At 44.0% G+C, this 19,125-nt stretch overlaps 23 non-coding genes and 6 pseudogenes across 23 annotated transcripts; all 29 read right to left on the bottom strand.

Moving 5' to 3' along the window:
- Nucleotides 1-81: 81 nt before the first annotated feature.
- On the bottom strand, nucleotides 82-200 carry LOC116681846 (5S ribosomal RNA). Its single transcript, XR_004330122.1, has one exon. It is a non-coding gene; the product is annotated as a 5S ribosomal RNA (ribosomal RNA).
- A 286-nt stretch (nucleotides 201-486) lies between these two features.
- Nucleotides 487-605, bottom strand: LOC116681845 (5S ribosomal RNA). The gene has a single exon (XR_004330121.1). It is a non-coding gene; the product is annotated as a 5S ribosomal RNA (ribosomal RNA).
- Nucleotides 606-891: 286 nt separating this feature from the next.
- Nucleotides 892-1,010, bottom strand: LOC116681844 (5S ribosomal RNA). The gene has a single exon (XR_004330120.1). It is a non-coding gene; the product is annotated as a 5S ribosomal RNA (ribosomal RNA).
- Nucleotides 1,011-1,296: 286 nt separating this feature from the next.
- On the bottom strand, nucleotides 1,297-1,415 carry LOC116681843 (5S ribosomal RNA). The gene has a single exon (XR_004330119.1). It is a non-coding gene; the product is annotated as a 5S ribosomal RNA (ribosomal RNA).
- Nucleotides 1,416-1,701: 286 nt separating this feature from the next.
- Nucleotides 1,702-1,820, bottom strand: LOC116681842 (5S ribosomal RNA). The gene has a single exon (XR_004330118.1). It is a non-coding gene; the product is annotated as a 5S ribosomal RNA (ribosomal RNA).
- Nucleotides 1,821-2,106: 286 nt separating this feature from the next.
- On the bottom strand, nucleotides 2,107-2,225 carry LOC116681840 (5S ribosomal RNA). The gene has a single exon (XR_004330117.1). It is a non-coding gene; the product is annotated as a 5S ribosomal RNA (ribosomal RNA).
- A 286-nt stretch (nucleotides 2,226-2,511) lies between these two features.
- On the bottom strand, nucleotides 2,512-2,630 carry LOC116681839 (5S ribosomal RNA). The gene has a single exon (XR_004330116.1). It is a non-coding gene; the product is annotated as a 5S ribosomal RNA (ribosomal RNA).
- Nucleotides 2,631-2,916: 286 nt separating this feature from the next.
- LOC116681838 (5S ribosomal RNA) lies at nucleotides 2,917-3,035 on the bottom strand. The gene has a single exon (XR_004330115.1). It is a non-coding gene; the product is annotated as a 5S ribosomal RNA (ribosomal RNA).
- A 285-nt stretch (nucleotides 3,036-3,320) lies between these two features.
- Nucleotides 3,321-3,439, bottom strand: LOC116681836 (5S ribosomal RNA). Its single transcript, XR_004330113.1, has one exon. It is a non-coding gene; the product is annotated as a 5S ribosomal RNA (ribosomal RNA).
- A 285-nt stretch (nucleotides 3,440-3,724) lies between these two features.
- LOC116681835 (5S ribosomal RNA) lies at nucleotides 3,725-3,843 on the bottom strand. Its single transcript, XR_004330112.1, has one exon. It is a non-coding gene; the product is annotated as a 5S ribosomal RNA (ribosomal RNA).
- Nucleotides 3,844-4,128: 285 nt separating this feature from the next.
- LOC116681834 (5S ribosomal RNA) lies at nucleotides 4,129-4,247 on the bottom strand. Its single transcript, XR_004330111.1, has one exon. It is a non-coding gene; the product is annotated as a 5S ribosomal RNA (ribosomal RNA).
- A 285-nt stretch (nucleotides 4,248-4,532) lies between these two features.
- Nucleotides 4,533-4,651, bottom strand: LOC116681833 (5S ribosomal RNA). The gene has a single exon (XR_004330110.1). It is a non-coding gene; the product is annotated as a 5S ribosomal RNA (ribosomal RNA).
- A 286-nt stretch (nucleotides 4,652-4,937) lies between these two features.
- Nucleotides 4,938-5,056, bottom strand: LOC116681832 (5S ribosomal RNA). The gene has a single exon (XR_004330109.1). It is a non-coding gene; the product is annotated as a 5S ribosomal RNA (ribosomal RNA).
- A 286-nt stretch (nucleotides 5,057-5,342) lies between these two features.
- LOC116681831 (5S ribosomal RNA) lies at nucleotides 5,343-5,461 on the bottom strand. Its single transcript, XR_004330108.1, has one exon. It is a non-coding gene; the product is annotated as a 5S ribosomal RNA (ribosomal RNA).
- A 286-nt stretch (nucleotides 5,462-5,747) lies between these two features.
- LOC116681830 (5S ribosomal RNA) lies at nucleotides 5,748-5,866 on the bottom strand. The gene has a single exon (XR_004330107.1). It is a non-coding gene; the product is annotated as a 5S ribosomal RNA (ribosomal RNA).
- A 284-nt stretch (nucleotides 5,867-6,150) lies between these two features.
- Nucleotides 6,151-6,269, bottom strand: LOC116681829 (5S ribosomal RNA). Its single transcript, XR_004330106.1, has one exon. It is a non-coding gene; the product is annotated as a 5S ribosomal RNA (ribosomal RNA).
- Nucleotides 6,270-13,229: 6,960 nt separating this feature from the next.
- Nucleotides 13,230-13,348, bottom strand: LOC116681827 (5S ribosomal RNA). The gene has a single exon (XR_004330105.1). It is a non-coding gene; the product is annotated as a 5S ribosomal RNA (ribosomal RNA).
- Nucleotides 13,349-13,633: 285 nt separating this feature from the next.
- LOC116681815 (5S ribosomal RNA) lies at nucleotides 13,634-13,752 on the bottom strand. Its single transcript, XR_004330104.1, has one exon. It is a non-coding gene; the product is annotated as a 5S ribosomal RNA (ribosomal RNA).
- Nucleotides 13,753-14,037: 285 nt separating this feature from the next.
- LOC116681819 (uncharacterized) lies at nucleotides 14,038-14,155 on the bottom strand (annotated as a pseudogene).
- A 287-nt stretch (nucleotides 14,156-14,442) lies between these two features.
- On the bottom strand, nucleotides 14,443-14,561 carry LOC116681873 (5S ribosomal RNA). The gene has a single exon (XR_004330149.1). It is a non-coding gene; the product is annotated as a 5S ribosomal RNA (ribosomal RNA).
- A 284-nt stretch (nucleotides 14,562-14,845) lies between these two features.
- Nucleotides 14,846-14,964, bottom strand: LOC116681808 (5S ribosomal RNA). Its single transcript, XR_004330099.1, has one exon. It is a non-coding gene; the product is annotated as a 5S ribosomal RNA (ribosomal RNA).
- Nucleotides 14,965-15,248: 284 nt separating this feature from the next.
- Nucleotides 15,249-15,367, bottom strand: LOC116681861 (5S ribosomal RNA). The gene has a single exon (XR_004330136.1). It is a non-coding gene; the product is annotated as a 5S ribosomal RNA (ribosomal RNA).
- Nucleotides 15,368-15,652: 285 nt separating this feature from the next.
- Nucleotides 15,653-15,771, bottom strand: LOC116681849 (5S ribosomal RNA). Its single transcript, XR_004330125.1, has one exon. It is a non-coding gene; the product is annotated as a 5S ribosomal RNA (ribosomal RNA).
- A 286-nt stretch (nucleotides 15,772-16,057) lies between these two features.
- On the bottom strand, nucleotides 16,058-16,175 carry LOC116681814 (uncharacterized; annotated as a pseudogene).
- Nucleotides 16,176-16,460: 285 nt separating this feature from the next.
- On the bottom strand, nucleotides 16,461-16,578 carry LOC116681816 (uncharacterized; annotated as a pseudogene).
- Nucleotides 16,579-16,864: 286 nt separating this feature from the next.
- LOC116681837 (5S ribosomal RNA) lies at nucleotides 16,865-16,983 on the bottom strand. The gene has a single exon (XR_004330114.1). It is a non-coding gene; the product is annotated as a 5S ribosomal RNA (ribosomal RNA).
- A 284-nt stretch (nucleotides 16,984-17,267) lies between these two features.
- Nucleotides 17,268-17,385, bottom strand: LOC116681818 (uncharacterized; annotated as a pseudogene).
- Nucleotides 17,386-18,059: 674 nt separating this feature from the next.
- On the bottom strand, nucleotides 18,060-18,177 carry LOC116681821 (uncharacterized; annotated as a pseudogene).
- A 680-nt stretch (nucleotides 18,178-18,857) lies between these two features.
- LOC116681823 (uncharacterized) lies at nucleotides 18,858-18,973 on the bottom strand (annotated as a pseudogene).
- Between the last annotated feature and the right edge of the window lie 152 nt (nucleotides 18,974-19,125).

The raw sequence follows: 19,125 nt of genomic DNA, 5'->3' as shown, positions 1-19,125 counted from the left end.
AAAAAAGTTACGTCCTCTATACAGTTTCCTTGTTTGCTCTACGTCCAGCAAAGAAGCCACAGCGCCTTAGGCTAACTAAAAAGCTTACAGCACCAGGTATTCCCAGGCGGTCTCCCATCCAAGTACTAAGCCGGCCCAACCCTGCTTGGCTTCCGAGATCAGACGAGAGCGGGCACTTTCAGGGTGGTGTGGCCGTAAGCAACCATACAGGGCGAAATCCAGCTATTTCTAGATGTGAAGACCTGAAGGTTCTCATACCTTACTTAGACTTGGTGGACTTGTTGTCTTCCAGAACTTATTATTTATTTATGCTGTGGTCAAACTGCAAGTATTTTGAACTCTTACTTGAAATGTTGAACACTGAGATTGTTTATTTTAATTCTAAAGAAGAATGGTGCTTCAAAAAAAAAAGTTACGTCCTCTATACAGTTTCCTTGTTTGCTCTACGTCCAGCAAAGAAGCCACAGCGCCTTAGGCTAACTAAAAAGCTTACAGCACCAGGTATTCCCAGGCGGTCTCCCATCCAAGTACTAAGCCGGCCCAACCCTGCTTGGCTTCCGAGATCAGACGAGAGCGGGCACTTTCAGGGTGGTGTGGCCGTAAGCAACCATACAGGGCGAAATCCAGCTATTTCTAGATGTGAAGACCTGAAGGTTCTCATACCTTACTTAGACTTGGTGGACTTGTTGTCTTCCAGAACTTATTATTTATTTATGCTGTGGTCAAACTGCAAGTATTTTGAACTCTTACTTGAAATGTTGAACACTGAGATTGTTTATTTTAATTCTAAAGAAGAATGGTGCTTCAAAAAAAAAAGTTACGTCCTCTATACAGTTTCCTTGTTTGCTCTACGTCCAGCAAAGAAGCCACAGCGCCTTAGGCTAACTAAAAAGCTTACAGCACCAGGTATTCCCAGGCGGTCTCCCATCCAAGTACTAAGCCGGCCCAACCCTGCTTGGCTTCCGAGATCAGACGAGAGCGGGCACTTTCAGGGTGGTGTGGCCGTAAGCAACCATACAGGGCGAAATCCAGCTATTTCTAGATGTGAAGACCTGAAGGTTCTCATACCTTACTTAGACTTGGTGGACTTGTTGTCTTCCAGAACTTATTATTTATTTATGCTGTGGTCAAACTGCAAGTATTTTGAACTCTTACTTGAAATGTTGAACACTGAGATTGTTTATTTTAATTCTAAAGAAGAATGGTGCTTCAAAAAAAAAAGTTACGTCCTTTATACAGTTTCCTTGTTTGCTCTACGTCCAGCAAAGAAGCCACAGCGCCTTAGGCTAACTAAAAAGCTTACAGCACCAGGTATTCCCAGGCGGTCTCCCATCCAAGTACTAAGCCGGCCCAACCCTGCTTGGCTTCCGAGATCAGACGAGAGCGGGCACTTTCAGGGTGGTGTGGCCGTAAGCAACCATACAGGGCGAAATCCAGCTATTTCTAGATGTGAAGACCTGAAGGTTCTCATACCTTACTTAGACTTGGTGGACTTGTTGTCTTCCAGAACTTATTATTTATTTATGCTGTGGTCAAACTGCAAGTATTTTGAACTCTTACTTGAAATGTTGAACACTGAGATTGTTTATTTTAATTCTAAAGAAGAATGGTGCTTCAAAAAAAAAAGTTACGTCCTTTATACAGTTTCCTTGTTTGCTCTACGTCCAGCAAAGAAGCCACAGCGCCTTAGGCTAACTAAAAAGCTTACAGCACCAGGTATTCCCAGGCGGTCTCCCATCCAAGTACTAAGCCGGCCCAACCCTGCTTGGCTTCCGAGATCAGACGAGAGCGGGCACTTTCAGGGTGGTGTGGCCGTAAGCAACCATACAGGGCGAAATCCAGCTATTTCTAGATGTGAAGACCTGAAGGTTCTCTTACCTTACTTAGACTTGGTGGACTTGTTGTCTTCCAGAACTTATTATTTATTTATGCTGTGGTCAAACTGCAAGTATTTTGAACTCTTACTTGAAATGTTGAACACTGAGATTGTTTATTTTAATTCTAAAGAAGAATGGTGCTTCAAAAAAAAAAGTTACGTCCTCTATACAGTTTCCTTGTTTGCTCTACGTCCAGCAAAGAAGCCACAGCGCCTTAGGCTAACTAAAAAGCTTACAGCACCAGGTATTCCCAGGCGGTCTCCCATCCAAGTACTAAGCCGGCCCAACCCTGCTTGGCTTCCGAGATCAGACGAGAGCGGGCACTTTCAGGGTGGTGTGGCCGTAAGCAACCATACAGGGCGAAATCCAGCTATTTCTAGATGTGAAGACCTGAAGGTTCTCATACCTTACTTAGACTTGGTGGACTTGTTGTCTTCCAGAACTTATTATTTATTTATGCTGTGGTCAAACTGCAAGTATTTTGAACTCTTACTTGAAATGTTGAACACTGAGATTGTTTATTTTAATTCTAAAGAAGAATGGTGCTTCAAAAAAAAAAGTTACGTCCTCTATACAGTTTCCTTGTTTGCTCTACGTCCAGCAAAGAAGCCACAGCGCCTTAGGCTAACTAAAAAGCTTACAGCACCAGGTATTCCCAGGCGGTCTCCCATCCAAGTACTAAGCCGGCCCAACCCTGCTTGGCTTCCGAGATCAGACGAGAGCGGGCACTTTCAGGGTGGTGTGGCCGTAAGCAACCATACAGGGCGAAATCCAGCTATTTCTAGATGTGAAGACCTGAAGGTTCTCATACCTTACTTAGACTTGGTGGACTTGTTGTCTTCCAGAACTTATTATTTATTTATGCTGTGGTCAAACTGCAAGTATTTTGAACTCTTACTTGAAATGTTGAACACTGAGATTGTTTATTTTAATTCTAAAGAAGAATGGTGCTTCAAAAAAAAAAGTTACGTCCTCTATACAGTTTCCTTGTTTGCTCTACGTCCAGCAAAGAAGCCACAGCGCCTTAGGCTAACTAAAAAGCTTACAGCACCAGGTATTCCCAGGCGGTCTCCCATCCAAGTACTAAGCCGGCCCAACCCTGCTTGGCTTCCGAGATCAGACGAGAGCGGGCACTTTCAGGGTGGTGTGGCCGTAAGCAACCATACAGGGCGAAATCCAGCTATTTCTAGATGTGAAGACCTGAAGGTTCTCATACCTTACTTAGACTTGGTGGACTTGTTGTCTTCCAGAACTTATTATTTATTTATGCTGTGGTCAAACTGCAAGTATTTTGAACTCTTACTTGAAATGTTGAACACTGAGTTGTTTATTTTAATTCTAAAGAAGAATGGTGCTTCAAAAAAAAAAGTTACGTCCTTTATACAGTTTCCTTGTTTGCTCTACGTCCAGCAAAGAAGCCACAGCGCCTTAGGCTAACTAAAAAGCTTACAGCACCAGGTATTCCCAGGCGGTCTCCCATCCAAGTACTAAGCCGGCCCAACCCTGCTTGGCTTCCGAGATCAGACGAGAGCGGGCACTTTCAGGGTGGTGTGGCCGTAAGCAACCATACAGGGCGAAATCCAGCTATTTCTAGATGTGAAGACCTGAAGGTTCTCATACCTTACTTAGACTTGGTGGACTTGTTGTCTTCCAGAACTTATTATTTATTTATGCTGTGGTCAAACTGCAAGTATTTTGAACTCTTACTTGAAATGTTGAACACTGAGTTGTTTATTTTAATTCTAAAGAAGAATGGTGCTTCAAAAAAAAAAGTTACGTCCTTTATACAGTTTCCTTGTTTGCTCTACGTCCAGCAAAGAAGCCACAGCGCCTTAGGCTAACTAAAAAGCTTACAGCACCAGGTATTCCCAGGCGGTCTCCCATCCAAGTACTAAGCCGGCCCAACCCTGCTTGGCTTCCGAGATCAGACGAGAGCGGGCACTTTCAGGGTGGTGTGGCCGTAAGCAACCATACAGGGCGAAATCCAGCTATTTCTAGATGTGAAGACCTGAAGGTTCTCATACCTTACTTAGACTTGGTGGACTTGTTGTCTTCCAGAACTTATTATTTATTTATGCTGTGGTCAAACTGCAAGTATTTTGAACTCTTACTTGAAATGTTGAACACTGAGATTGTTTATTTTAATTCTAAAGAAGAATGGTGCTTCAAAAAAAAAAGTTACGTCCTTATACAGTTTCCTTGTTTGCTCTACGTCCAGCAAAGAAGCCACAGCGCCTTAGGCTAACTAAAAAGCTTACAGCACCAGGTATTCCCAGGCGGTCTCCCATCCAAGTACTAAGCCGGCCCAACCCTGCTTGGCTTCCGAGATCAGACGAGAGCGGGCACTTTCAGGGTGGTGTGGCCGTAAGCAACCATACAGGGCGAAATCCAGCTATTTCTAGATGTGAAGACCTGAAGGTTCTCATACCTTACTTAGACTTGGTGGACTTGTTGTCTTCCAGAACTTATTATTTATTTATGCTGTGGTCAAACTGCAAGTATTTTGAACTCTTACTTGAAATGTTGAACACTGAGTTGTTTATTATAATTCTAAAGAAGAATGGTGCTTCAAAAAAAAAAGTTACGTCCTTTATACAGTTTCCTTGTTTGCTCTACGTCCAGCAAAGAAGCCACAGCGCCTTAGGCTAACTAAAAAGCTTACAGCACCAGGTATTCCCAGGCGGTCTCCCATCCAAGTACTAAGCCGGCCCAACCCTGCTTGGCTTCCGAGATCAGACGAGAGCGGGCACTTTCAGGGTGGTGTGGCCGTAAGCAACCATACAGGGCGAAATCCAGCTATTTCTAGATGTGAAGACCTGAAGGTTCTCATACCTTACTTAGACTTGGTGGACTTGTTGTCTTCCAGAACTTATTATTTATTTATGCTGTGGTCAAACTGCAAGTATTTTGAACTCTTACTTGAAATGTTGAACACTGAGATTGTTTATTTTAATTCTAAAGAAGAATGGTGCTTCAAAAAAAAAAGTTACGTCCTTTATACAGTTTCCTTGTTTGCTCTACGTCCAGCAAAGAAGCCACAGCGCCTTAGGCTAACTAAAAAGCTTACAGCACCAGGTATTCCCAGGCGGTCTCCCATCCAAGTACTAAGCCGGCCCAACCCTGCTTGGCTTCCGAGATCAGACGAGAGCGGGCACTTTCAGGGTGGTGTGGCCGTAAGCAACCATACAGGGCGAAATCCAGCTATTTCTAGATGTGAAGACCTGAAGGTTCTCATACCTTACTTAGACTTGGTGGACTTGTTGTCTTCCAGAACTTATTATTTATTTATGCTGTGGTCAAACTGCAAGTATTTTGAACTCTTACTTGAAATGTTGAACACTGAGATTGTTTATTTTAATTCTAAAGAAGAATGGTGCTTCAAAAAAAAAAGTTACGTCCTTTATACAGTTTCCTTGTTTGCTCTACGTCCAGCAAAGAAGCCACAGCGCCTTAGGCTAACTAAAAAGCTTACAGCACCAGGTATTCCCAGGCGGTCTCCCATCCAAGTACTAAGCCGGCCCAACCCTGCTTGGCTTCCGAGATCAGACGAGAGCGGGCACTTTCAGGGTGGTGTGGCCGTAAGCAACCATACAGGGCGAAATCCAGCTATTTCTAGATGTGAAGACCTGAAGGTTCTCTTACCTTACTTAGACTTGGTGGACTTGTTGTCTTCCAGAACTTATTATTTATTTATGCTGTGGTCAAACTGCAAGTATTTTGAACTCTTACTTGAAATGTTGAACACTGAGATTGTTTATTTTAATTCTAAAGAAGAATGGTGCTTCAAAAAAAAAAGTTACGTCCTCTATACAGTTTCCTTGTTTGCTCTACGTCCAGCAAAGAAGCCACAGCGCCTTAGGCTAACTAAAAAGCTTACAGCACCAGGTATTCCCAGGCGGTCTCCCATCCAAGTACTAAGCCGGCCCAACCCTGCTTGGCTTCCGAGATCAGACGAGAGCGGGCACTTTCAGGGTGGTGTGGCCGTAAGCAACCATACAGGGCGAAATCCAGCTATTTCTAGATGTGAAGACCTGAAGGTTCTCATACCTTACTTAGACTTGGTGGACTTGTTGTCTTCCAGAACTTATTATTTATTTATGCTGTGGTCAAACTGCAAGTATTTTGAACTCTTACTTGAAATGTTGAACACTGAGTTGTTTATTTTAATTCTAAAGAAGAATGGTGCTTCAAAAAAAAAAGTTACGTCCTTATACAGTTTCCTTGTTTGCTCTACGTCCAGCAAAGAAGCCACAGCGCCTTAGGCTAACTAAAAAGCTTACAGCACCAGGTATTCCCAGGCGGTCTCCCATCCAAGTACTAAGCCGGCCCAACCCTGCTTGGCTTCCGAGATCAGACGAGAGCGGGCACTTTCAGGGTGGTGTGGCCGTAAGCAACCATACAGGGCGAAATCCAGCTATTTCTAGATGTGAAGACCTGAAGGTTCTCATACCTTACTTAGACTTGGTGGACTTGTTGTCTTCCAGAACTTATTATTTATTTATGCTGTGGTCAAACTGCAAGTATTTTGAACTCTTACTTGAAATGTTGAACACTGAGATTGTTTATTTTAATTCTAAAGAAGAATGGTGCTTCAAAAAAAAAAGTTACGTCCTCTATACAGTTTCCTTGTTTGCTCTACGTCCAGCAAAGAAGCCACAGCGCCTTAGGCTAACTAAAAAGCTTACAGCACCAGGTATTCCCAGGCGGTCTCCCATCCAAGTACTAAGCCGGCCCAACCCTGCTTGGCTTCCGAGATCAGACGAGAGCGGGCACTTTTTTTTTTTTTCTTTTATTATCAAAAAGGCACATTTTACAACATAAATTGTATATACAACATGCAACTCTCAAAGAACATAAAAGAAATATAAACCATGTTGCATAAGCAAAAAAAAGTAAAATATCCAAGTCCACATGAAAAAAAAACCCAAAAAACCTCTCATCAACGAAGCTAAAACAGACTAAACCAAACGCTCACGTAGATGAACTAAAGCACAAACCTAATAAAGATGAAAACAACATAAACAAAACCCATCAAAACAAAATTAAAAAGCAATAAGCAAAAAAAAACAACATTCTCCCCTCATGCAAATCACAGTTAGTGACACTATACCTTCACTCAAAACACATAATCAATGTTACCCTCTGCGGTCACCACAAAGAAAGAATGACCACCAATAAAAGCGTCATTGAAAAAAGGCACCCCAAAAGATAAGTAAGCCCCAAAAAAGGCCTTAAGTTGTGCAAGAAAAAGGTCCCAAATCTTAGGCACTCTACCCTCATAAAGTGCAATGTTCCTCCGCAAAAAAATAGATCGTCTCGCTACCCCCAAAATCAAATTCACCACCGTGACATTAACATTTACCGCTTTCCTCTTCAACCCAAACATCCAAATGAAATCCCACTCCTCCTCTGTAGTGCATGTGTGGTTCCCATGTATGCCTATGAGATGTCGCAGAGTTGATCGAAAAACCGTGAGGTCCGTACAATGTATGAAGATGTGTTCCTGTGTCTCGGCTGACATATAACATACAGAGCAGTTCCTATCTATTGTCTTGACTATCTGATGCAAAATGATACCAGTGAAGATCTTCCTGTGCCTGATCCTAAAATCTAAATGAAATTGTTCTGGTGATGCGTATTTGATATCAATATTGTGCCAGATGGTATCCGCTGTGTGATGTGAGAAGACTGCAGCCCATGCTCGGAGTGCGGTTGGCTGTGTGGTGATGTTATCCCTCAAGAGTGTATACCATGACTTAGATTTAACTTCAACAATACCAACACAAACATTACCCTTCTGGACCAACAAAGTAAAAGGTTCAGACACCTGTTGTGCCGTGGACGTCGACAACAACGACACCCACTCAGGTTTCATACACCTGAATACCTTCTCTTGTAAAGTGTCTAAGGTCTTGGCCCTGAAAGAAACACCTTGCTGCCTAAGGCGGTGTTTCAAAAGCTCCACATTCCAAACCCCTCCCTCATCACAGAAGTGTTGTAGTGTGATGCAATTTGCAGTTAATAACATTTGATTAGACATACATCTGCCATTATACTGAAAGAAAGGACTTTTCAAAAAAGGCACAGACAATAAATGCTCCTTCGTGACCACACGCAGGGACATGTACGGCAAGGCCTTGCCCCATGCTTCCACCACTTCCCTATAGAACGCAGGGAGGTTGAGAAGGTCTTTCGACGCCTGTAGTTGCAGCAAATTTTGTTTCCCGCACGTGCCTAGTGTAGATACAATTTCGGTGAAATGTCCCTTCCATGCCGCAGAAAGTACAGGATTTAAATATTTGCAGACAAACTTAACCCGTAGCGCATCGCGTTTAACACTAACGTCCATAAGATTCAAACCCCCTTTCTTCATCTCATTTATCATCACTGTGTGACGAATGCGGGCTGCCTTTGAAGACCATAAAAAGGAATTCGTCAAATCGGTAATACGTTTTAAGATTGTTGACGGTAAGGCGCACGTCTCCAAAACATGTGTAATCAAAGAGTAAAAAAGACAATTCAATACCACCACCTTCCCCCTCAATAAAAGACCTCTCATTCTCCACATATTCAACACCTTTTCCATTTTCTTCAAAGTGTGCGTCCACGTTAATGCAGACGCCGCACTCTCATCTTCCCCCACATAAATACCCAACACCTTCCTTGGCGCATTTACCACTTTAAAACCCCATTTGTCCGAAACACAATTTGAACCTCCAAAGACCGTTAATTCAGATTTGTCTATATTCACTTTCGCTCCCGACGCTCTTTCATACGTTTGTAAATGTCTCCAAAAAACGTCCATGTCCTCTCCAGTTTTAACAAAGACATTTAAATCATCTGCATATTGAATCAACTTCACCTGTGTATCTGTGCCCAAACAAATCCCAGTGATGTGCTCATCCGCTATCGTCACGGCTGCAAGAGGTTCCGCCACCAAAATATAGAGCAATGACGACAGCGGACACCCCTGCCTGACCGACCTGCCTACCCGGAAGGCATGTGACATCAAACCATTACACTTCACCCTACTCGTTGCCACCCCATATAAAAGCTTTACCCAATTAACAAAACGTGATCCAAAACCTACCTTTTCCAAGGTGTTATACAGAAAACTGTGCTCCACCCTATCAAAAGCTTTCTGAAAATCCACACTCAACCAAAACCCTGAAGTTCGCGCCATTGTCCTGACCGTGTCTTTTATTGTAATTATTGAATCCGTTATAGCCCTCCCCGGCACACTACATGTTTGTGACTCACCCACCACCGTGCTCACCACAGCTTTAACCCTTCCAGCCAGAACCTTCATCAAAATTTTATAATCCGTATTTAAAAGGCTAATCGGTCTGTAATTATCCAACTTTTCCCTATCCCCTTTGTTTTTATAGAAAATATTTATCACGCCCTCGGCAAATGAAGGCGGAGTCTCCTTCGTCCTCTCCATAAAAGAGAAAACTGTCATCAAAATAGGTACAAGTTGACCACTGAACTTCTGATAAAACTCAGCCGTCAACCCATCCTGACCAGGACTTTTATTCGTGTTCAGATTGGAAATGGCTGTCCTGACTTCTGCATCCGTGATATCGGAATCACACCACACCCTATCGTCATTGCTAAGTGATTTCCTTAACGCTGTTAAAGCTCGGGTCTCGGATACACTGTCTGTTGGTCTACTGGAAAATAAATCCTGGTAATAATGTTGCGCAGTGTACACTATATCCTCCGGAAATGTGACTCTTTCACCGGCCGATGTTGTGAGCGCTGCAATGGTCACATTTTGTTGTTTTCTTTTTTCCAGTTTTAAAAAATAGGAAGTACATTTTTCTCCATCTAAAAAATCTCGTGCCCTACTGCGTACCGCAGCCCCCCTACATTTCACCATCTCCAATTCACGCAATTGAGCCTTTAACCCCAGGTACACGGACGTGCACCCGCCATCATTTTCATCGATTTTCGATGCTTCCTGATTCATCCGATGTTGAAGCCCTGTCACCATTTCTTTGTCTTTCTGTCGTTTAGTTTTACAAAAGGTTATACATTTCTTTCTAATGAGGTTTTTGACATTGCCCCACCATATTAGCACATTATCCACAAACATCATTTCATTCTGAACTATGGACAAGAATTGTAACATTGCTGTAGTGAAAACACTGTCTGCCAGAATACTCGAGTTCAATACCCATGTCCCACCATTTGTTCGTGCTCTCACAGTGTCAAACACACATCCAAACGTTTTATGATCACTCCAAACATTTGTTGTGTACTGCGGTGAATTGACAAATACACATAAGGCCGACGACACTACACATAGATCTATCCGTGACTGTTTCAGTGTTCCTTGTACCACCTGTTGTCTCGAGTAATCCCTTCTGTTCGGGTATGATAATCTCCATATATCACACAGTCCATTCGTTTGAAAAAGCGAGGCCAGCTCGCTCCTGCTAGCATCTGTTTTAAAACGATTATTTGACGAGACGTCCATAAAAGTCTGTGCCACGTTAAAATCCCCCAATAAGAGTGTGTTAGGAGTACACCAACCGTTTAAAAGCCTAAAAAAGGACCTCCTGTCCTTCTCTAGATTTGGAGCATAAATATTCATTATTCTGACAACCACGTTATTGACAACACAGTCAGTAATTAACAGCCGTCCATCAACGTCTTTATGCACCAACGCGACATCCCTCACACACTCTGGGTTAAAAAAAGTCGCCACCCCACAGGTTTGATTTTTTCCACCGCAATGAAAAAAGAGACCTGGCCAGAGTTCTGCACATGTAGGTATCAAAGTCACATCCCATTTGGTCTCCTGGACACATAAAATTCCGTGTTTATAAGTTTCTAGGATAGCCCTACATTTTGCCGGCGAACAAAGGCCGTTTACATTTAGTGAGGTTAAAAAGACCATGGAGGGGACTTACATAGTGGGACGTGTCTCAACAAACAAATCAAACACAGATCAGGTAGGGTACGGTCTATTGGCCAGTCTAGAGATTCTTTTTTTTTCCGTTTTCGCTATGGCTTTAGTTAAAGTCAGCTGAGTCCGCCATTTGTGTTTAAATGGTGAGAAGCCTGTAGTGTCACAGTCCATATCATCCTCCACGGCCAGCCCTGGAGCCGCCAAAGGTATGGGTGTCCCCGCCAGGGAGGTACACGGCCAGTGCTCGGTTGGAGCAGGCATAGATACAGCAGTGACCAACATGTCAGTGGATCCGGGCCCTACTACCTCTACCTGTGACGTGTTAAGCGATCCCACAGCCAGTAGGGACTCAGCCGGGTCACCTGGCAACTCGGCTGGCCCCCTCTGACTATTTTGCACTTCAAGTACCTGACTTGCGGGTACATTGTCATTCAGGATAGCAGAAACACGAGTGCTGCCGCCAGCTGGGCTCCCTGTAGCCGCAGCCGTCCCACCATCCAGCACCGTCTCACTACAGTTGGCCACCTGTTCACTGTTTACCCGTACCTCCCCCTCCTGACCCACCAGATCTGAGTCAACGTCATTTTCCATATCCACAGCGTCCCCTTGGCGAGACAGGTCACTATCTGCCACATCAGATGTACTGTCCTGGCACATGCATTTATCCGCTCTATTGAGACACACCCCACACCTGCTCATCCCCACCACACAATCCCTGACGTAGTGGCCTTGTTCGTCACAACGTCTACATCTAAATTGCGGACAGTCTTTCATTATGTGGTCGTGCGCCATACATAGTCTACACACTTTCACCTGGCGGTCATGAATCACCCTGAAATATTCCGCTCCCTGCGCTGTGTCGAACTTTGCCGAATACGGTAAGGATTTAATGGACCCCGGAAATCTTACCCTGACGAATCTTGTGCCATCTGCCACATTTGTCCCCGGCCATACACGCCGTCTAATCGGTGACACCGCCATCACCCCCCACAGCCTCAGTTTCTGGAAAATATCCTCGTCCGAGATGTAGACAGGAAGATGTAAAAACGAAACCATTACCTCTGTTTTAGAAATATCCGTCACATCTATTTGGGTATCCCCAATTTGAAACCCTTCCATGATCCTGGTTTTCCCTTCAAAAGTACTCACAGTAACTTCATAACGATTTGTGCTCAGTTTCCTGCACCCCATCAAGCCCCCGCACAAATGTCTTATTGTCCTCATTAATTCAAACGTCAGCATTTCCTCCTCAGCCTGTATGGTTACATTGACAGTTAAATCCTTATCATACCTTTTGGTGGGTGCTACCGGTGCATTCTCATCCTCCTTTGCTGGCACTGATGTATTTGACACCATGTCATCGACAGCTGCTGCAGGCAGTGTATGCATGGTCAAAACTTGTTGTCCGTCTCTCACACTGTCCGCGCCACTCCGTAACCGCTTTTCATCCGCTTCGCTCCACTGACCGGCTGCCACGTTGCAATTCACCTGCCGCTGCGCCTCCATCGCCGTCCCAACTCCACCACGGCGCTGCTTGTCACCACCAATGTCTTTCTCCGTCGCCACATGCTGTATCTCCAAACACTCACTCCCAGCAGACACAGCCCGCTCCGTCTGACTCTGCTCCGTCTGCCTTCGCTCCGCCTGGCGCTCCTCCGCTACCAGCTGTTCCACCGCGCCGCTCTCTCTCTTCTGCTCCGACACAGAGGGCTGAGCTCTCTCCACCACTAGCTCGTGCGTACCACCGGCAAAAACGTCCTCTGTCCCCACATTTACAAACAAACTCTTTTTACCCCCTTTCTTCCTCATTGTCACCAAAAAAACACACGAGGTGAGCCCGCTGCCCTACTCGCTGTCAGTAATCTCAAAGTAACTACCCGCGACAAGCTCGTGACTCATGCACAAGACTTTAAAACGCGAGTCAAAAGGTAAAAGTGACCCCCTCACAGCCATAGGCTGCGGGGGGCACAAAACACAAAACGCACCTCTTAGGCGGATGAATCAGAAAGATATTTCCATTCAAAAAAGCAAAAAAAAACACAAAAATAAGCCGCAGCTGCTCCCTCCTGCACCGCTCTCAGCACTAACGCCCTCAGTCACACTACTCCACTCCGCCCACTCGCGCTTTCAGGGTGGTGTGGCCGTAAGCAACCATACAGGGCGAAATCCAGCTATTTCTAGATGTGAAGACCTGAACGTTCTCTTACCTTACTTAGACTTGGTGGACTTGTTGTCTTCCAGAACTTATTATTTATTTATGCTGTGGTCAAACTGCAAGTATTTTGAACTCTTACTTGAAATGTTGAACACTGAGATTGTTTATTTTAATTCTAAAGAAGAATGGTGCTTCAAAAAAAAAAGTTACGTCCTCTATACAGTTTCCTTGTTTGCTCTACGTCCAGCAAAGAAGCCACAGCGCCTTAGGCTAACTAAAAAGCTTACAGCACCAGGTATTCCCAGGCGGTCTCCCATCCAAGTACTAAGCCGGCCCAACCCTGCTTGGCTTCCGAGATCAGACGAGAGCGGGCACTTTCAGGGTGGTGTGGCCGTAAGCAACCATACAGGCGAAATCCAGCTATTTCTAGATGTGAAGACCTGAACGTTCTCTTACCTTACTTAGACTTGGTGGACTTGTTGTCTTCCAGAACTTATTATTTATTTATGCTGTGGTCAAACTGCAAGTATTTTGAACTCTTACTTGAAATGTTGAACACTGAGATTGTTTATTTTAATTCTAAAGAAGAATGGTGCTTCAAAAAAAAAAGTTACGTCCTTTATACAGTTTCCTTGTTTGCTCTACGTCCAGCAAAGAAGCCACAGCGCCTTAGGCTAACTAAAAAGCTTACAGCACCAGGTATTCCCAGGCGGTCTCCCATCCAAGTACTAAGCCGGCCCAACCCTGCTTGGCTTCCGAGATCAGACGAGAGCGGGCACTTTCAGGGTGGTGTGGCCGTAAGCAACCATACAGGGCGAAATCCAGCTATTTCTAGATGTGAAGACCTGAACGTTCTCTTACCTTACTTAGACTTGGTGGACTTGTTGTCTTCCAGAACTTATTATTTATTTATGCTGTGGTCAAACTGCAAGTATTTTGAACTCTTACTTGAAATGTTGAACACTGAGATTGTTTATTTTAATTCTAAAGAAGAATGGTGCTTCAAAAAAAAAAGTTACGTCCTTTATACAGTTTCCTTGTTTGCTCTACGTCCAGCAAAGAAGCCACAGCGCCTTAGGCTAACTAAAAGCTTACAGCACCAGGTATTCCCAGGCGGTCTCCCATCCAAGTACTAAGCCGCCCAACCCTGCTTGGCTTCCGAGATCAGACGAGAGCGGGCACTTTCAGGGTGGTGTGGCCGTAAGCAACCATACAGGGCGAAATCCAGCTATTTCTAGATGTGAAGACCTGAACGTTCTCTTACCTTACTTAGACTTGGTGGACTTGTTGTCTTCCAGAACTTATTATTTATTTATGCTGTGGTCAAACTGCAAGTATTTTGAACTCTTACTTGAAATGTTGAACACTGAGATTGTTTATTTTAATTCTAAAGAAGAATGGTGCTTCAAAAAAAAAAAGTTACGTCCTTTATACAGTTTCCTTGTTTGCTCTACGTCCAGCAAAGAAGCCACAGCGCCTTAGGCTAACTAAAAAGCTTACAGCACCAGGTATTCCCAGGCGGTCTCCCATCCAAGTACTAAGCCGGCCCAACCCTGCTTGGCTTCCGAGATCAGACGAGAGCGGGCACTTTCAGGGTGGTGTGGCCGTAAGCAACCATACAGGGCGAAATCCAGCTATTTCTAGATGTGAAGACCTGAAGTTCTCATACCTTACTTAGACTTGGTGGACTTGTTGTCTTCCAGAACTTATTATTTATTTATGCTGTGGTCAAACTGCAAGTATTTTGAACTCTTACTTGAAATGTTGAACACTGAGTTGTTTATTATAATTCTAAAGAAGAATGGTGCTTCAAAAAAAAAAGTTACGTCCTTTATACAGTTTCCTTGTTTGCTCTACGTCCAGCAAAGAAGCCACAGCGCCTTAGGCTAACTAAAAAGCTTACAGCACCAGGTATTCCCAGGCGGTCTCCCATCCAAGTACTAAGCCGGCCCAACCCTGCTTGGCTTCCGAGATCAGACGAGAGCGGGCACTTTCAGGGTGGTATGGCCGTAAGCAACCATGCAAGGCGAAATCCAGCTATTTCTAGATGTGAAGACCTGAAGGTTCTCATACCTTACTTAGACTTGGTGGACTTGTTGTCTTCCAGAACTTATTATTTATTTATGCTGTGGTCAAACTGCAAGTATTTTGAACTCTTACTTGAAATGTTGAACACTGAGATTGTTTATTTTAATTCTAAAGAAGAATGGTGCTTCAAAAAAAAGTTACGTCCTCTATACAGTTTCCTTGTTTGCTCTACGTCCAGCAAAGAAGCCACAGCGCCTTAGGCTAACTAAAAAGCTTACAGCACCAGGTATTCCCAGGCGGTCTCCCATCCAAGTACTAAGCCGGCCCAACCCTGCTTGGCTTCCGAGATCAGACGAGAGCGGGCACTTTCAGGGTGGTGTGGCCGTAAGCAACCATACAGGGCGAAATCCAGCTATTCTAGATGTGAAGACCTGAAGGTTCTCATACCTTACTTAGACTTGGTGGACTTGTTGTCTTCCAGAACTTATTATTTATTTATGCTGTGGTCAAACTGCAAGTATTTTGAACTCTTACTTGAAATGTTGAACACTGAGTTCGTTTATTTTAATTCTAAAGAAGAATGGTGCTTCAAAAAAAAAAGTTACGTCCTTTATACAGTTTCCTTGTTTGCTCTACGTCCAGCAAAGAAGCCACAGCGCCTTAGGCTAACTAAAAAGCTTACAGCACCAGGTATTCCCAGGCGGTCTCCCATCCAAGTACTAAGCCGGCCCAACCCTGCTTGGCTTCCGAGATCAGACGAGAGCGGGCACTTTCAGGGTGGTGTGGCCGTAAGCAACCATACAGGGCGAAATCCAGCTATTTCTAGATGTGAAGACCTGAAGGTTCTCATACCTTACTTAGACTTGGTGGACTTGTTGTCTTCCAGAACTTATTATTTATTTATGCTGTGGTCAAACTGCAAGTATTTTGAACTCTTACTTGAAATGTTGAACACTGAGATTGTTTATTTTAATTCTAAAGAAGAATGGTGCTTCAAAAAAAAAAGTTACGTCCTCTATACAGTTTCCTTGTTTGCTCTACGTCCAGCAAAGAAGCCACAGCGCCTTAGGCTAACTAAAAAGCTTACAGCACCAGGTATTCCCAGGCGGTCTCCCATCCAAGTACTAAGCCGGCCCAACCCTGCTTGGCTTCCGAGATCAGACGAGAGCGGCACTTTCAGGGTGGTGTGGCCGTAAGCAACCATACAGGGCGAAATCCAGCTATTTCTAGATGTGAAAACCTGAAGGTTCTCTTACCTTACTTAGACTTGGTGGACTTGTTGTCTTCCAGAACTTATTATTTATTTATGCTGTGGTCAAACTGCAAGTATTTTGAACTCTTACTTGAAATGTTGAACACTGAGATTGTTTATTTTAATTCTAAGAAGAATGGTGCTTCAAAAAAAAAAGTTACGTCCTCTATACAGTTTCCTTGTTTGCTCTACGTCCAGCAAAGAAGCCACAGCGCCTTAGGCTAACTAAAAAGCTTACAGCACCAGGTATTCCCAGGCGGTCTCCCATCCAAGTACTAAGCCGGCCCAACCCTGCTTGGCTTCCGAGATCAGACGAGAGCGGGCACTTTCAGGTGGTGTGGCCGTAAGCAACCATACAAGGCGAAATCCAGCTATTTCTAGATGTGAAAACCTGAAGGTTCTCAATACCTTACTTAGACTTGGTGGACTTGTTGTCTTCCAGAACTTATTATTTATTTATGCTGTGGTCAAACTGCAAGTATTTGAACTCTTACTTGAAATGTTGAACACTGAGATTGTTTATTTAATTCTAAAGAAGAATGGTGCTTCAAAAAAAAAAAGTTACGTCCTCTATACAGTTTCCTTGTTTGCTCTACGTCCAGCAAAGAAGCCACAGCGCCTTAGGCTAACTAAAAAGCTTACAGCACCAGGTATTCCCAGGCGGTCTCCCATCCAAGTACTAAGCCGGCCCAACCCTGCTTGGCTTCCGAGATCAGACGAGAGCGGGCACTTTCAGGGTGGTGTGGCCGTAAGCAACCATACAGGGCGAAATCCAGCTATTTCTAGATGTGAAGACCTGAAGGTTCTCATACCTTACTTAGACTTGGTGGACTTGTTGTCTTCCAGAACTATTATTTATTTATGCTGTGGTCAAACTGCAAGTATTTTGAACTCTTATTGAAATGTTGAACACTGAGATTGTTATTTTAATTCTAAAGAAGAATGGTGCTTAAAAAAAAAAAAGTTACGTCCTTTATACAGTTTCCTTGTTTGCTCTACGTCCAGCAAAGAAGCCACAGCGCCTTAGGCTAACTAAAAAGCTTACAGCACCAGGTATTCCCAGGCGGTCTCCCATCCAAGTACTAAGCCGGCCAACCCTGCTTGGCTTCCGAGATCAGACGAGAGCGGGCACTTTCAGGGTGGTGTGGCCGTAAGCAACCATCAAGGCGAAATCCAGCTATTTCTATATGTGAAACCTGAAGGTTCTAATACCCTACTTAGACTTGGTGGACTTGTTGTCTTCGAGAACTTATTATTTATTTATGCTGTGGTCAAACTGCAAGTATTTTGAACTCTTACTTGAATGTTAACACCTGAGATTGTTTATTTTAATTCTAAAGAGAATGGTGCTTCAAAAAAAAAAGTTACGTCCTCATACAGTTTCCTTGTTTGCTCTACGTCCAGCAAAGAAGCCACAGCGCCTTAGGCTAACTAAAAAGCTTACAGCACCAGTATCCCAGCGGTCTCCCATCCAAGTACTAAGCCGGCCCAACCCTGCTTGGCTTCCGAGATCAGACGAGAGGGCACTTTCAGGGGTGGGTGGCCGGAAGCAACATATAGGGCGAAATCCACTATTTCCTAGATTTGAAGACCTGAAGGTTCTCATACCTTACTTAGACTTGGGACTTGTTGTCTTCCAGAACTTATTATTTATTTATGCTGTGGTCAACTGCTGCAAGTATTTTGAACTCTTACTTGAAATGTTTGAACACTGATTGTTTTATTTAATTCTAAAGAAGATGTGCTTCAAAAAAAAAAGTTACTCCTTTATACAGTTTCCTTGTTTGCTCTACGTCCAGCAAAGAACCACAGCGCCTTAGGCTAACTAAAAATCTACAGCACCAGGTATTCCCGGCCGTCTCCCATCCAAGTACTAAGCCGGCCCAACCCTGCTTGGCTTCCGAGATCAGACGAGAGCGGGCACTTTCAGGGTGGTGTGGCCGTAAGCAACCATACAGGGCGAAATCCAGCTATTTCTAGATGTGAAGACCTGAACGTTCTCTTCCTTACTTAGACTTGGTGGACTTGTTGTCTCCAGAACTTATTATTATTTATGCTGTGGTCAAACTGCAAGTATTTTGAACTCTTTACTTGAAATGTTGAACACTGAGATTGTTTATTATTTTAATTCTAAAGAAGACTGGTGCTTCAAAAAAAAAGTTACGTCCTCTATACAGTTTCCCTTGTTTTCTCTACGTCCACAAAGAAGCCACAGCGCCTTAGGCTAACTAAAAGCTTACAGCACCAGGTATTCCCAGGCGTCTCCCATCCAAGTCCTAAGCCGCCCCAACCCTGCTTGACTTCCGAGATCAGACGAGAGCGGGCACTTTCAGGTGGTGTGGCCGTAAGCAACCATAAGGCGAAATCCAGCTATTTCTAGATGTGAAGACCTGAAGGTTCTCTTACCTTACTTAGACTTGGTGGACTTGGTCTTCCAGAACTTTATTTATTTATGCTGTGTCAAACTGCAAGTATTTTGAACTCTTACTTGAAATGTTGAACACTGAGTTCGTTTATTATAATTCTAAAAGAAGAATGGTGCTTCAAAAAAAAAAGTTACGTCCTCAATACTTTTCCTGTGTTGCTCCTACGTCCAGCAAAGAACCACAGCGCCTTAGGCTAACTAAAAGCTTACAGCACCAGTATTCCCAGCGGTCTCCCCCTCCAAGTACTAACCGGCCCAACCCTGCTTGGCTTCCGAGTCAGACGAGAGCGGGCACTTTCAGGGTGGTATGGCCGTAAGCAACCATGCAAGGCGAAATCCAGCTATTTCTATATGTGAAAACCTGAAGGTTCTAATACCCTCTATAGACTGGTGGACTTTTTGTCTTCCAGAACTTATTATTTATTTATGCTGTGGTCAAACTGCAAGTATTTTGAACTCTTACTTGAAAGG

The sequence above is a fragment of the Etheostoma spectabile genome, unplaced genomic scaffold (assembly GCF_008692095.1).
Source record: "Etheostoma spectabile isolate EspeVRDwgs_2016 unplaced genomic scaffold, UIUC_Espe_1.0 scaffold00018757, whole genome shotgun sequence".
Taxonomy (NCBI): domain Eukaryota; kingdom Metazoa; phylum Chordata; class Actinopteri; order Perciformes; family Percidae; genus Etheostoma; species Etheostoma spectabile.
The sequence above is the reverse complement of the archived record's forward strand: the minus strand, read 5'-3'. Positions and strand labels throughout refer to the sequence as shown.